Raw genomic sequence first — 12487 nt, forward strand, 5'->3', positions numbered from 1 at the left:
GGGACTCTACACTTCATCTCCATTAGCATCTCTCAATAGAATGCCATTTATATCCTGAGAGGATTTGGAGAGAAACAGAGCCCTGAAACTTGCAAACATATTTGGGGCACTCTAATTGGTTTTAAAATTGGCTATATGTAGAATTTTCTCTAAAAGGAAACCAAAATAAAATATTGTTGACATGGCAAACAAACTGCCATCCTTCCTGAGGGCAATATTTTTAGGAGCTCAGGGTAAATGAACCAGTAACATGCATGGTGATCATTTCCCTGACAACACAAAAGAAGTTAAAAATAAGTTCACTTATAAATAAGTGAAACTTGGGGTTTATTTAGTTGTAAACAATTGTGCAAATGTTTGGGAACATTTGAGGATCACATCAGGCAGTTAGACTCCATCCACAGTTCCCCAAATTCTTGCCAATTACACAGAACACACAATCACTGCAACAAGAGCAAGATTATATTATTATTCCAGTGACCCAAGAGAAGATAAAATTAGATAAAGATGGACATCAGTCAACACTCTTTAGTCCTGATCAGGAAGACAGACTGCAGAGGAAAGAGACCAGACGTGGGTTGCTTCCTGCTGTTTACATGGCAATGGGAGGTGATGGGGGCCCTGGGCTCTGGGAGTAGTTTGGGGTCTGGGAGGCTTGAGAGCTAGTTCCATGAACATTTGACTGACTTGACTAAAATAAATGAAGTATATTCATGCCAGGGCTAGCTGTGTCTTCAAAACAGGATGGGCTAAAATAAAAGTTGGAACAGCTTCGAACCATGGACCAAGTGTTAACATAGTCAGATAGCCAGTGGGTTGGGGCATCTGCACTACCCTGTGGTAAGCAGAAGAGTATAACGGCTTTGGGTCCTGACTCTGTGCACTCAATAAACCCCCTTACTTGGAGAAAATGTCTCAGCCTTTCAGCCTCAGTATCTTCATCTACAAAATAGGGTTCATGGTGACTACAGTACCCAAAGCATCCCAAAAGATGGTAAAGGATGTGGGGGATGACTAAGTGGGCAAGGCGCTTTCTGTGCAAGCATGAAGGCTTGAGTTTGCATTCCCAGAAACCATGTAAGATGGTGCACATCTGTAACTTCAGTGCTGGAGGGGGAGGGATGCAGAGACCGGTAGATCCCTGGCTCAGTGGCCAGCCATTCCAGCTGAATTGGTGAGTCTCAAACTCAGTGAGACACCTTGTCTCAGAAAGTAAGCTGGAAAAGAATAGAGAAAGGCACCTGCCGCGACTTCTGGTCTTCACATGTTTACACACATGTGCACACAAACATATACAGCACTACTTTAGCTAGGTTTTTCTGTCTCTGTGATAAAACACTGAACAGAAGCCACTTGAGAAGGACAGGGCTTACTGGTTTACACGGCCATCATTGAGGGAAGTCAGGGCAGGAACTCAAAAGAGAGCTACAGCAGATGCCATGGCAGAAGAAGAATACCACTTACTGGCTGGCTCCATAGGCTCATGTTCAGATAGATTTGGTACACATCCCAGGACCACCTGTGTAGAGATGCTTCTGACATTGAGTTGACAATAAACAATAATCAGGATAACCACTGATGATGGGGCTGGGCAGATATATAGCCAAGCACAATACTATGCTCTGTCTGTAACAGGTGTCCATTTGTTTTTCTGTCTTTCCAGACTGAGACCTACTAGGAGGAAAGATACTTCAAGAACATCCCAAAATGATTATGCAGGTAGTTTATAAAGCTGAAGTGCCCAGTGGTTGGGAGGATGAAGTAAATAAAAATGCAGGCAAAAAATTTCCCCTCAGAATTAGAGGCCGTTCAGAGCCTTCTTTGGAAAGTGCCTCTAAAGTCATGATTGTCTAAGATGAAACCTTGGTAGAGTCGAGTGGGACCTAACATAATGTCTGGGATCTTCAGAGCCAGCAGACAGAGGGACAGAGAGAGGGACAGAGGAGAATGAGTGATGAAAAGGCATGTGGCAATGGAGGCAAAGGTCAGAACTTTAGTCCACGAGTCAGAGAGTACCAGGAATTAACAATCCCTAGAAGCAGGTGAGACACTTGGAAGGTCCTCCATTGGAGTTCTAAGAAGGACTCATCTACTAACACCTGACTGGGACAATGGCCCTGCTAACTGTGAAAGAAGAAATGTCAGCTGTTAAAACCACCTTATCAGTAGTCACTTGTTATTGTAACCAGAAGAAATGAATACAACACCTCTTAGGAACAATGCCAATCCATTGCCAACTGATCCCCTGACCTGGTGCTTAAAGTGCTCTCCAGATTTCTTTCCTGGCAGATGGCCCAACACTGGGGAATTAGCTCCATATGTAGGATGCTACTGGGGTGGGTATCCGGTCCTGCTGTGTTTTCCTACATTGGCAGGGAAAGGACCCACCGAAATGTTGCAAGTACAAATGCCTTCCATGTAAAGATGAACAGTTCTTAAACAAGAGTTCAGTACTTTCTCATCCTTCTCCAGCCAAATAGCCCAGACATGAGGCCCTGACATGTGATAAAAGTTTCTGTTCAGAATGGAGCAATGAAAGGGGTTGGGTACCGGTGGTTCCCTTGGAGGTGATGTTAGATGAGAACCAAGAGACATGCAGAAGGCAAGGAAGGGAGAATTTAGTGACTGGGATGGAGGGGGTTTCCATTTGTCAGTGCTTTCTTAACCTCCACAGGCAGGCTTCTTGTGTCTACACAATTCTCCTTCATGGCTGGAATCCACATTTATCTCAAGAAAATATATTCAAGGAAAATGTACTCCCCACCCATGATTATTCTATATTCAGTAACTCTGGTTAAACATAGGCCTCCTGCCAAAAAGGCTCTTCAGTGTGTTTAAACAGGATAACAGGAGTGCCTAAAATTATTCTTTTCCCATTTCCAGCCTGGAGAATTCAGATCTTCATTCTACTGCATGGTATAATGCAGTACCACACTTTCAAGTCATATGTTCATGCTATTGCGTGGTATAATGTGGCACCATGCATTCAGAAGATGCTAAGGGTCCTCTAAACACACTTCTTGGGTGCACACCTGGGGTGAAAATCCCACTGCCTCACACTTGAAGGACTTGTTGAGTTCCTGAGAAACACAAGTGTGACTCTTTGTACCTTGTTTGAAGCTCAGAACTTTCTGAGTTCAATGTCTGCAAGTGCATAAGGCCCTTGAAGGCACATCCATCTGTGACATACAAAAATGTCTCCCAGTTTTGTACAGGAAACTTAATAGAGCTGGGTAATAGATTAGCTAACTCATAAGAGTAAGGTTTGTGTCCCCATGTACAGGACAGGATGAAGAAACACCTTCACAATGAAGAAGGCCAATGTCTTTGTCACTGGATGAAAGTCTTCTTTTCTGTAAGAAGTTCCTCTTTCTCCAAATATTGACATTCCCTGGATTGTACTTTAATAGCTGAAGGCCGCTTTACTGTCCAGCAAACACAGCATGCCCAGTGTGGCGTATACACAGTGCTTCATCTCCCCTGAGTTTCCTGCTTCCCGTTATCTCTAGTTCTTCAGAGCCAGGAAACCACTCCTGGGAGCCTCTGCTATGTTGGAGTATGTACCTCTGCCCCAGCCTTCCATGGTCATTCGCAATGGCTTGCTGCTTAGGTATTCAGTCCCACTGCCTAACATTTCTGATGTCCCCCACTTTATAGTCACTTCAGCCATTGTCCATTGAGTGGCTTGTCATGCTAAAAGGCAAAGCTAGGACAAAACTCTGAGAGTTCCAGAGATAGACTGATACACTGTATTTGAACATTCATTTAAAGATTCTGATACTCTATTGGAAGAGATTTAAATATAGTTTCTTCAGTTATTAAGAAGTTTCTGAGCAGTGGGACCTGGCTGTAGACTCACACAGTCTCATTTTTTTTCCAATTTTCTGCCCTCCAGTTGTATTACTGTGTCTTCAGAATACACCTGCATCCAACACTTCAAAAAGCATTGTCAGTACCTACTTTGTAACTAGCTCTCTTCTAACCATTGACTGCATCCCAGAGGTGAAGAAGGCAATTGGAATCCCGGCCCCTTATCAAACATGTATCTTAGTCCTGGACACCAACCATAGGCATGTAAACTAATTTAATCATTTAAAATAGGATTTGTGTCATGAAGAAGATGAAAAGCAGGGCTGGTGTAACAGCTGGGGTGTTGCAAGCACTGGCTGCTCTTGTGGAGGACCCTGGTTTAATTCCCAGAACCTACATTGAGACATCTGTAATTTCAGATTATCTTGAACCTTCCTCTTCTCACCATGGACACCAGTCACATACATGGTGCACATGTATATACACACAAATCAAAGCACTCATACACACAAAATAAATCACTTTTGAAAGGTAATGAAAATAAAAGCAAACAATGAAAAAGCAACCAGAAGCTTTCATTCTGAGGAAGCCTTGTCTGAAGAGGGCACCTAATACCAAAGGATAAAAAGAAGCCATGTTTACTGGTGAAACCCACAGAAACAGCTGACCTGAACAAGGCAGAACTCTTGGTTCCCAGACTGATAGCTGGGAAACCAGCATGGGACTGATCCAGGCCCCATGAGCATGGGTGTCAGTGAGACCTGGGAAATCTATGGGGCCTTTTGTAGTAGATCAGTACTTATCCCTAGCATAGGAATGGACTTTGGGAGCCCATCCCACATAGCGGGATACTCTCTGAGCCTAGACACAAGGGGGTAGGCCTAGGCTCACCTATCCCAAAGGCTATGACAGACCCTGAAAACCCCCTATGGAAGGCCTCACCCTCCCCTGGGGAGCAGAAAGTGTATGAGATAGGTGGGGTGTTAGTTGGCGGGGCAGGGGAGGAGGGGAAGGAAAGGGCACTGGTTATTGACATGTAAAACAATCTTGTTTCTAATTTAAATAAAAAATGTAGAGAAAGAAAAAAAGAAGCCATATTTAAATAGCGAGAGGAAGAATGTTCTATGGAGACTTGTCTGTGGTATCGGGTAGCATTGAAGAAACAGAGGTATAATTATAATGGATGAGTTGAGGAAAGGATGAGGAGCAGGTAGGATGTGATACTATGGGATTCTGTAGGGACTATGTGGATCTGTCCCAAAACTGATAGTAAGACACTGAAAAATTAAGTATCATTGCCATGGTATGGCCTGACCTGTTCAAATGATTACTAAAGTTGAGGGAGGGAAATGAGTTGGAGGTAACTAGAGAAAACTCATCCATTACAGAAGTGTTGCAGTGCTCCGGGCCAAAGGTGTTGTTGGCAGCAGAAGACAATGGAGGTGGACAGACACAGTGTAAATATTTTCAAGTTACACTAAAAATATTACAAGGGATTAGGTAGAAGTGGAAAGAGCAAACTGCAGAAGCTGAACTTAAGGTGTTTTCCACCCGCCTGGCTCTGTAAACTGTGCAGCACGGAGTACACAGGTAATAAACATGCTAGAATTGACTTGATCTTTGCTCACTATGAAATTCAAGTCCCCCAACTGATGGCCAACAGAAGGACAGAAAGGAATGAAATAAGTAAATTAGTAAATGGAAGAGAGTTTAGGTTCTCAACCTTTGGGTCATAACCCCTTTGACAAACCTCTAACTCCAAAAATGTTTGCATTCTGATTCATAACAGTAACAAAATTATAGATATGAAGTAGCAACAAAAATAATTTCATGGTTGCGGTGGTCACCACAACATGAGGAACTATATTAAATGGTCCCAGCATTAGGAAAGTTGAGAACCACTGGTTTAGAAGACATGTAATGGGTAGGCAGAAGGTCAAGATTTCATTTAGAAGGAAGCAGGTTGTGAATTAAGGTTGAAGACTTTATGGTTTGTTCTCCAGGCAGAGAGTACCAATAGGACTCCAAGGCAGTCCCAGGCCGAGACCAGCAGAACTGAACAGTGCATGATGAATGAGGAACAGGCTGTATATGGAAAAGACATTTTTAAAGCAATCCTGTGATTTAGGAAGTGATTTTTCTTCATCTCCTTGGCTGACTTTGAAGAAAGACTTTAAGGATAAAGAAAAGACCATAAACCACATTGTCTTAAATTACAGAACCAAGTGATTCTGTCTGGGTACATTGATTCAGCCATTATCAAGGGCATTTTGCTAGCATGCTGTTTTAACATTAGCATCAAAGACACCCAGACACATTTTTTCAACAAAATTGCTTTAAAAAAACCTGAGACAAAATAATACTTGTAAAAATTTTAAATAGGATGCACAAATCTTCCTGTGTTTCAGAGGTTAGATAAAAATAGAAGAAGGTTGTATATTTAAATACTAACACAAGTAATTGCAGACACCCATACTTTTATTAGCACTTATAGGCTAATTTAGGATGTTTTTAGAAATGGGGATTTCAGACATCCATATTTATCACCAGTCTTTCTTTCCAGATTCAATTTATGGACCATTAAAAAAATCTGCTGCTCCCTATATAGTTTTGAGTGATGCCTTCTAAATTCTCTCTAAGTGAGCTTAAAAATAAAATGTACTGTGTCTATGCTAAAAATGACATGCATGGGCTTAATCTTGCCTTTCCACTCAGCAGCAGGACAGTCTCCAGAATTTGACTGATGGATTGGCTCTGCTCCAGAAATACACTATTCTGTGGACATGTCGGCTCCATTCGATGAGAAGGGTGGTGTCTGGGAATTATGTCCATTCTCTCTCCCTAACTGTGGCTTCCTCCCAGTTTTTTCCAGCCAAATGTTATGTGAAATATCAATAACTTTGTAAAAGAAACATGTGTTTGTTAAGGGATGTTCCAGTCATTTCGGGCTTGGAAGGAGATAATAACTTTTTAAAGGGAGGATAATTGAAAGCGCTGGCAGGTGGCACCTATCAACCCTGACTTACAGCCCAATTGGGGCTTTTGAAGAGTCTGTAAAATCAGACTGCCCTTTACCCCATGGTCAGCTGTGAAACTTGGACCTTCATCAGAGGCACAGGCAGTTTGTACCATGGAACATGTAAGAGGCCACCCATCTTCCTCTATGGCAGACTTTGCTCTAAAGATTAACTAAACTTTCATATGTCACTACACACCTGTCCTCTCACTCCAGTCCAGGAAGGGAAGGACTAAATATATATCATTCATTTCATGTGCTGTCTGTAGTAGGTACTCATCTCCTTTGAAAGTTCTCTTTTCTTACTCCCACCACTTCCTCTGATAGACTCCAGCTCTTTCCTTTCAGTATCTTGGCACCTATACTTAATATTTTCTTCTACTACTCAATACTTTATTGTACCTTATTGTATTCAAGGGTCTCCCTTAGTCTGGGTTATAAAGTTCTATGGTCTCAGTTGTGAAGGTCCACTGTGGTGCAAAAATATAGAAAAGTCCAGATATATTAATGCATGTATTTTAAATGACTTATCATTCTGAGCAGCACGACAAAATCAAATCTTGCACCATCTCACTCTAACTTGCCTTGGAGTAGAGTTCTCTCTTTGACTCCTGTATCCATATGACGCCTGACTGTTAGTCAGATTAGTCTCTGCCATCAGATTAACTATGGTGGTATTACAACATTTACATTCAAGGAAAATTTATGTGGTAGCCTAATGCCACACCACAATTCACCTCCATTATCTCTTTGTGTTGACACTGTATCAACTCACATCATCACAAGGATAAGTTTAGCACAAGAAGGTATTTTTCAGAGAAAGACTACATTCACAATTTTATCATATGCTGTCATAGCCAACTGTTCATCTTAAAGATGCCCGTGAGAGAAAAGGTGTGTGTGTGGGGGGGGTACTGTCTATTTGTCTGTCTTCCCTACTACTATTTATTTTTGTTTGTTTATGTTATTTTTTGCTGTATTTTGGGACAGGTTCTCACTATGCAACCCAGTGGCCTGGAACTTGCTTTGTAGCATAGGCTAGCCTCTCACTAGAAATCCTCCTGCCTCAGCCTCCCAAGTGTTAGGATTGCAGGTACATGCCACCATGCTCAGTTTCTACTAATATTCTTGAGAAACAGGACTATGATTTATTTGTGAATTTAATTCCAAATTCATGCTGCCAGTGCCCCTTTAGTCTACTCAGAAGGGGAGGATAAAGAAAGACTCTGGATTATATTAAGCCCTAGTAAGATATTTTCTTTGGATGACACCTGACAAACGTGACATTTAAAGACATGGTTCTTCACTGTTCCATATCAGCAGGAGGACAGTAGATTTTATAGTGCCATGCAGAACACTCAACACTGTCTTAGCAGTGGAAGAAAAGCAGATGTGTAGCTCTTAGGACCCTCCCCATTGGGCTCAAGGGCCTCTACTTCAGACTCGAGAGAGATGCTATAGAAATGGGCAGGCCATCCACCTGGGACAGTACTCAAGTTATCGTGGGAGTGACTGCTTAAGACAGTTAGGAGACGACTGCTCTTGGCCTTGTCATGTGCAGCCAAAGAAAGAGAGGAGCACACGGGTTTCGTTATCTTCAAGGTATTCTCTTGAGCTCACCCACTAATAGTCGTGAAATTTGAACAAAAAGCCCAAAATCCCAGAAGTAGATGCATGATTTCCAAAGAGTAACCTTCGTCAGTTTACCTCATTATCCTTGAATGTCAAATCCCGAAAAAGCAGTATTTAAACCTTCACTTCTAACTTCTCACATTACCCCAGCTGCCAATGTGATCTATAACGACAGTAGTATTTACAAAGTCTCTGGCCAGGACCAAAGTGTCCCTTGTAAATGGATTTTCTGATGTCATGGAGAATAATACCCAGTAAACATTTGATGAATGTGTGAATGCACAAGTCACTGGCATGGAAACCAGTTTATTTCCACTATACTTGATATTCTTCATAATTATCTCATCTGCTATGTGCTTGGTATCTGATTTTAGTAATGAATTCATCTTGGTTGGTTGCCTGCTTGCTTCCTTTCCCTTGCTGCCTTCTTCCCCTCCCTCCTTCCCTTCTTTCTTTCCTTCCTATCTTTTCTCCATTCCCCCTTCTGCCTTCCTCCATCCCTCCTTTTTTCCCTCCCTCCCTCCTAGGCTTCTTCCCTTTCTTCTCCTTTAGTTTCTTCTTTCCTTCCTTCTTTAATTCCTTTCTTCCCTCTCAATCACTAGTATTAGATGGATTCATGAACATTATCTTATATACACTGCACAATGATGAGGTGTAAGTATTATTATAATTAATTTTAAATTGAGAAGATGAGACTCAGTGGCATTAAAGAATTATCAGGATTCAAACACAGGACTGAAAAACTACAAGATCCATTTTCAAGCCATTATATTGGTTTGTATCTGGCATTTAAAAGGTTATCATCGCAAAGAGAAATGCCTTTTCATATATACATATATATACATACATATATGTTCATGAACACCAATGATGGCCTCTAGGTACAGAAAAAAGGAAATAGAAATCAGGGCCCATGTGAAAGATGTCACTCACAGAAAAGCCCCAGATGCACTGTTTCTGGCTCTTGGTTCCTCTCTTTACCAATTAGCACATATCCTTATGAAGGTAAAAATAGCATGCCTACATTTATTTCTGTTAGAGGTTTTCAGTTAAATGGATGATTCTTCATATTACTAAATGCTGTTAAAGTAGAGTTCAAAATCCTTGACTAACCTGTCATTGAAGTAAGATAGGATCTGATTCTTCAACTCCTCCAGCCTTATCTTGGCCACCATACCTGAGCCAAGTATTTCCTTTCCTTCTCCTCTTCCATCTTTTCTCCTACTACTCCCTAACTCTTTTCAACTCTAATCTTTCATGTCCTCTTTTCTGAGATGCCCAGACTGTCAGGTATTTCTCTCCAATGTGCTGAGTGCTTGATAGACCCTAAAGGCAGCCAAGTTCAAGCTCATGCTACAGCAACACACAAGCACAAGTTCTTAGGAACTTGGTCTTGAGTTTTTTGAGCTGTCGTCTCTGCTTTTAGCACAGGCAAAGGAGTTCAGGAGTCTTCTGCCACTGTCCCCCTAGGATGCTCTACTGCTGTCAGCCCCAGGTAAGACACAGAACATTTTGCAAAAAGTCACATGACTGTAATTCTGATCCCTGTCAGCCAGCCCATGGAAGTCACAGTGACTGACCGTAACCTCAAGAATGGCATCTGTGTACCAAATGTCTGAACCCAAGCCCACACCAACACCTGAAGGCACAATGCATTTCACAGAAGAGTGGATTTTGATCAGAAGCTGGCAAGGGAAAATATTTTTCAGAAGTATTCCACTTGAAAATAGCAAGCAAGTTTTTTTTTTTAAGATCAAAGGCAGATTTCAAAGGAAAGACCTCCCTGAATATCTCCATATTCTGATTTCTGACATGCATATACATATGACTGTGAATGCTAAGATTTCATATATAAAAACATTTTATGGAGGCTGGCAAGATGGTTCAGTGGGTAAGGGTCCTTACTGACAAACATGATCAAAACCTGGAACCCACATAATGGAAGGTGAGAACTCATTTTCATAAGTTGTCCTCTGATCTACTTGCATGTGAGATGGCACACATCCACACATTCACACACACACATAATACATCCATACATATATTTTTAAAAATTATCTGTGAAATGCAGGATTTGGAAGCAGAAAAACACCTTTCTAGCAGTGACTTTGGGAAAGACACTTAACCTCCTAAATTTCAGTGTCCTCACCTACAAAATAGAGCCAGTGTGGCAACAAAGCTCTGTGTGTCCTCTTCCATGTGTGAGGTGTCAGGAATGCAGACAAGCCACTATTTATCACATTCAAGCTGTTTGAATTCTTTCCTCTATTATCTCAAGACATGGGAAAGCTGTTCTATAGGCAGGCTTCAAATTCATGTCTGGAGAGTTCAGCCACATCGTAACTATGAAAGCCAAGAGAGCCATGTAGAACAAGCCAATAAGAAGTATTCCTCCATAGTCTCTGCTCCAGTTCCTGCATCTAGATTTCTGCTCTACTTGGATCCCTGCTTCGGCTCCCCCTTGTGTAAACCAAAGAAACCCTTCCCTACCCAAACTGCTGTTCATCATGATATTTATCACAGAAATAGAAAGCAAGCTGTGACATCTATCAAGTCAGGATCTTCCTAGGAGTGGCAAGAGCTACTAACATTATTCCACACCCTAATTGCTTTGAAAAACCCAGGACATATGCTCTCCCTGCAATGTCCATATATCCATTTTGGTCTCTAGACTCTGTCTTCAAAGCCATGTTTCCAGACAATGAGTCATAATGTAGACGGATCAACATGCAAGGTCAAGTGCATAGATGCTGCTCATTGAGTGATTCCCCCCCACTCATCCAAACCCGCTCTTTCTGCACCCTCCCCCAATTAAGTTTCCAGATGGATTCTGTAGACAAACACCTTGGTTTGAAATGTGACTTTGGCAATTGCTAGCTGTGGGAATCTGGATGTGACTTAAGCATCTCCCATTCTCCACGTTCTCTACTGTGAGGTGAGGGCAACAGGATTATCCCATATTTTCAAATCATTGTGTTATTGCATGAAATGAACTCATGTGGGTAAAGTGATTGACAAGACCTAGAGCAACAAGTGTTCAAAACATTTGCTTTGACAACTAGCTAGTATTCACTGCTATTGACACAGCTGAGATGACACGGTTCCTAGTACTTTACTTCCAAATACCTACAACATCATTCTGCCCTCCCAGTGTAATTAATTCCTTTTTCCACTTTACTCAGATTCTCACAGTCCTGATTTAGTGCTTATGGTCTATTATGGTTAATTCATTTCTTACTGTTCTTTCTCCCTTGTGTGACCAGGTGCCTAGCATTGCCTGGTACATAGTACATTCTGGATAAATATAGGTTGAATTTAGATAGGTAAGTAGTCTGAAAAGGACCACCCAAGTTCATTTCAACTTGATAAATTAATGCATTATTTTGTATCTTATCTTTGAAACAACTACCGTTTGATCTTTTCCAGAAGGCAGTCAACATTATAAATTTGAGGTCTAGAGAACAGATACCTCCACACTAGCCATAATGTAAAGAATAAAAACCATTAAAGATTTTATAAAGAGAAGAATATAGCTCCAATAAACCTATTTCCCCAAGCAAAACTTTAAATTTTCATAAACCATTTTTGCAAGAGAACCAGCGATAAAATACTTGCCAGCCTGTCATCCTTATCTTTGTTATTTCCTCACAGTGAGAACCCAGTGCTGATGGGAGGGTGTGGAGAGAGGAAAGGAAAGGGGAGAACGATATGATTATTTTATATGTGTGTGTGCATATTGAGATTTTTATGCTTATATATACTATATATAGGAAAAATATATAATATATTATAGATAGGATAAATATATAGTATATAAATATACTCTCTATATTATATATGGACTGAAGTCTAGAAAGATGACTCAGCAATTAAGAGCAGTGCCTGTTCTTCCAGAGAATGACGATTAGATTCCCTGCACCCATATGGTGGCTCACAACTATCTACAACTCCAGTTCCAGGGGCTCCCACACGCTCTTCAGACCAGGCATGTACCAGGCACACACAGACATGCATGAAGACAAAACTCCC

The sequence above is a fragment of the Cricetulus griseus genome (assembly GCF_003668045.3).
Source record: "Cricetulus griseus strain 17A/GY chromosome 1 unlocalized genomic scaffold, alternate assembly CriGri-PICRH-1.0 chr1_0, whole genome shotgun sequence".
In the NCBI taxonomy this organism is placed as follows: domain Eukaryota; kingdom Metazoa; phylum Chordata; class Mammalia; order Rodentia; family Cricetidae; genus Cricetulus; species Cricetulus griseus.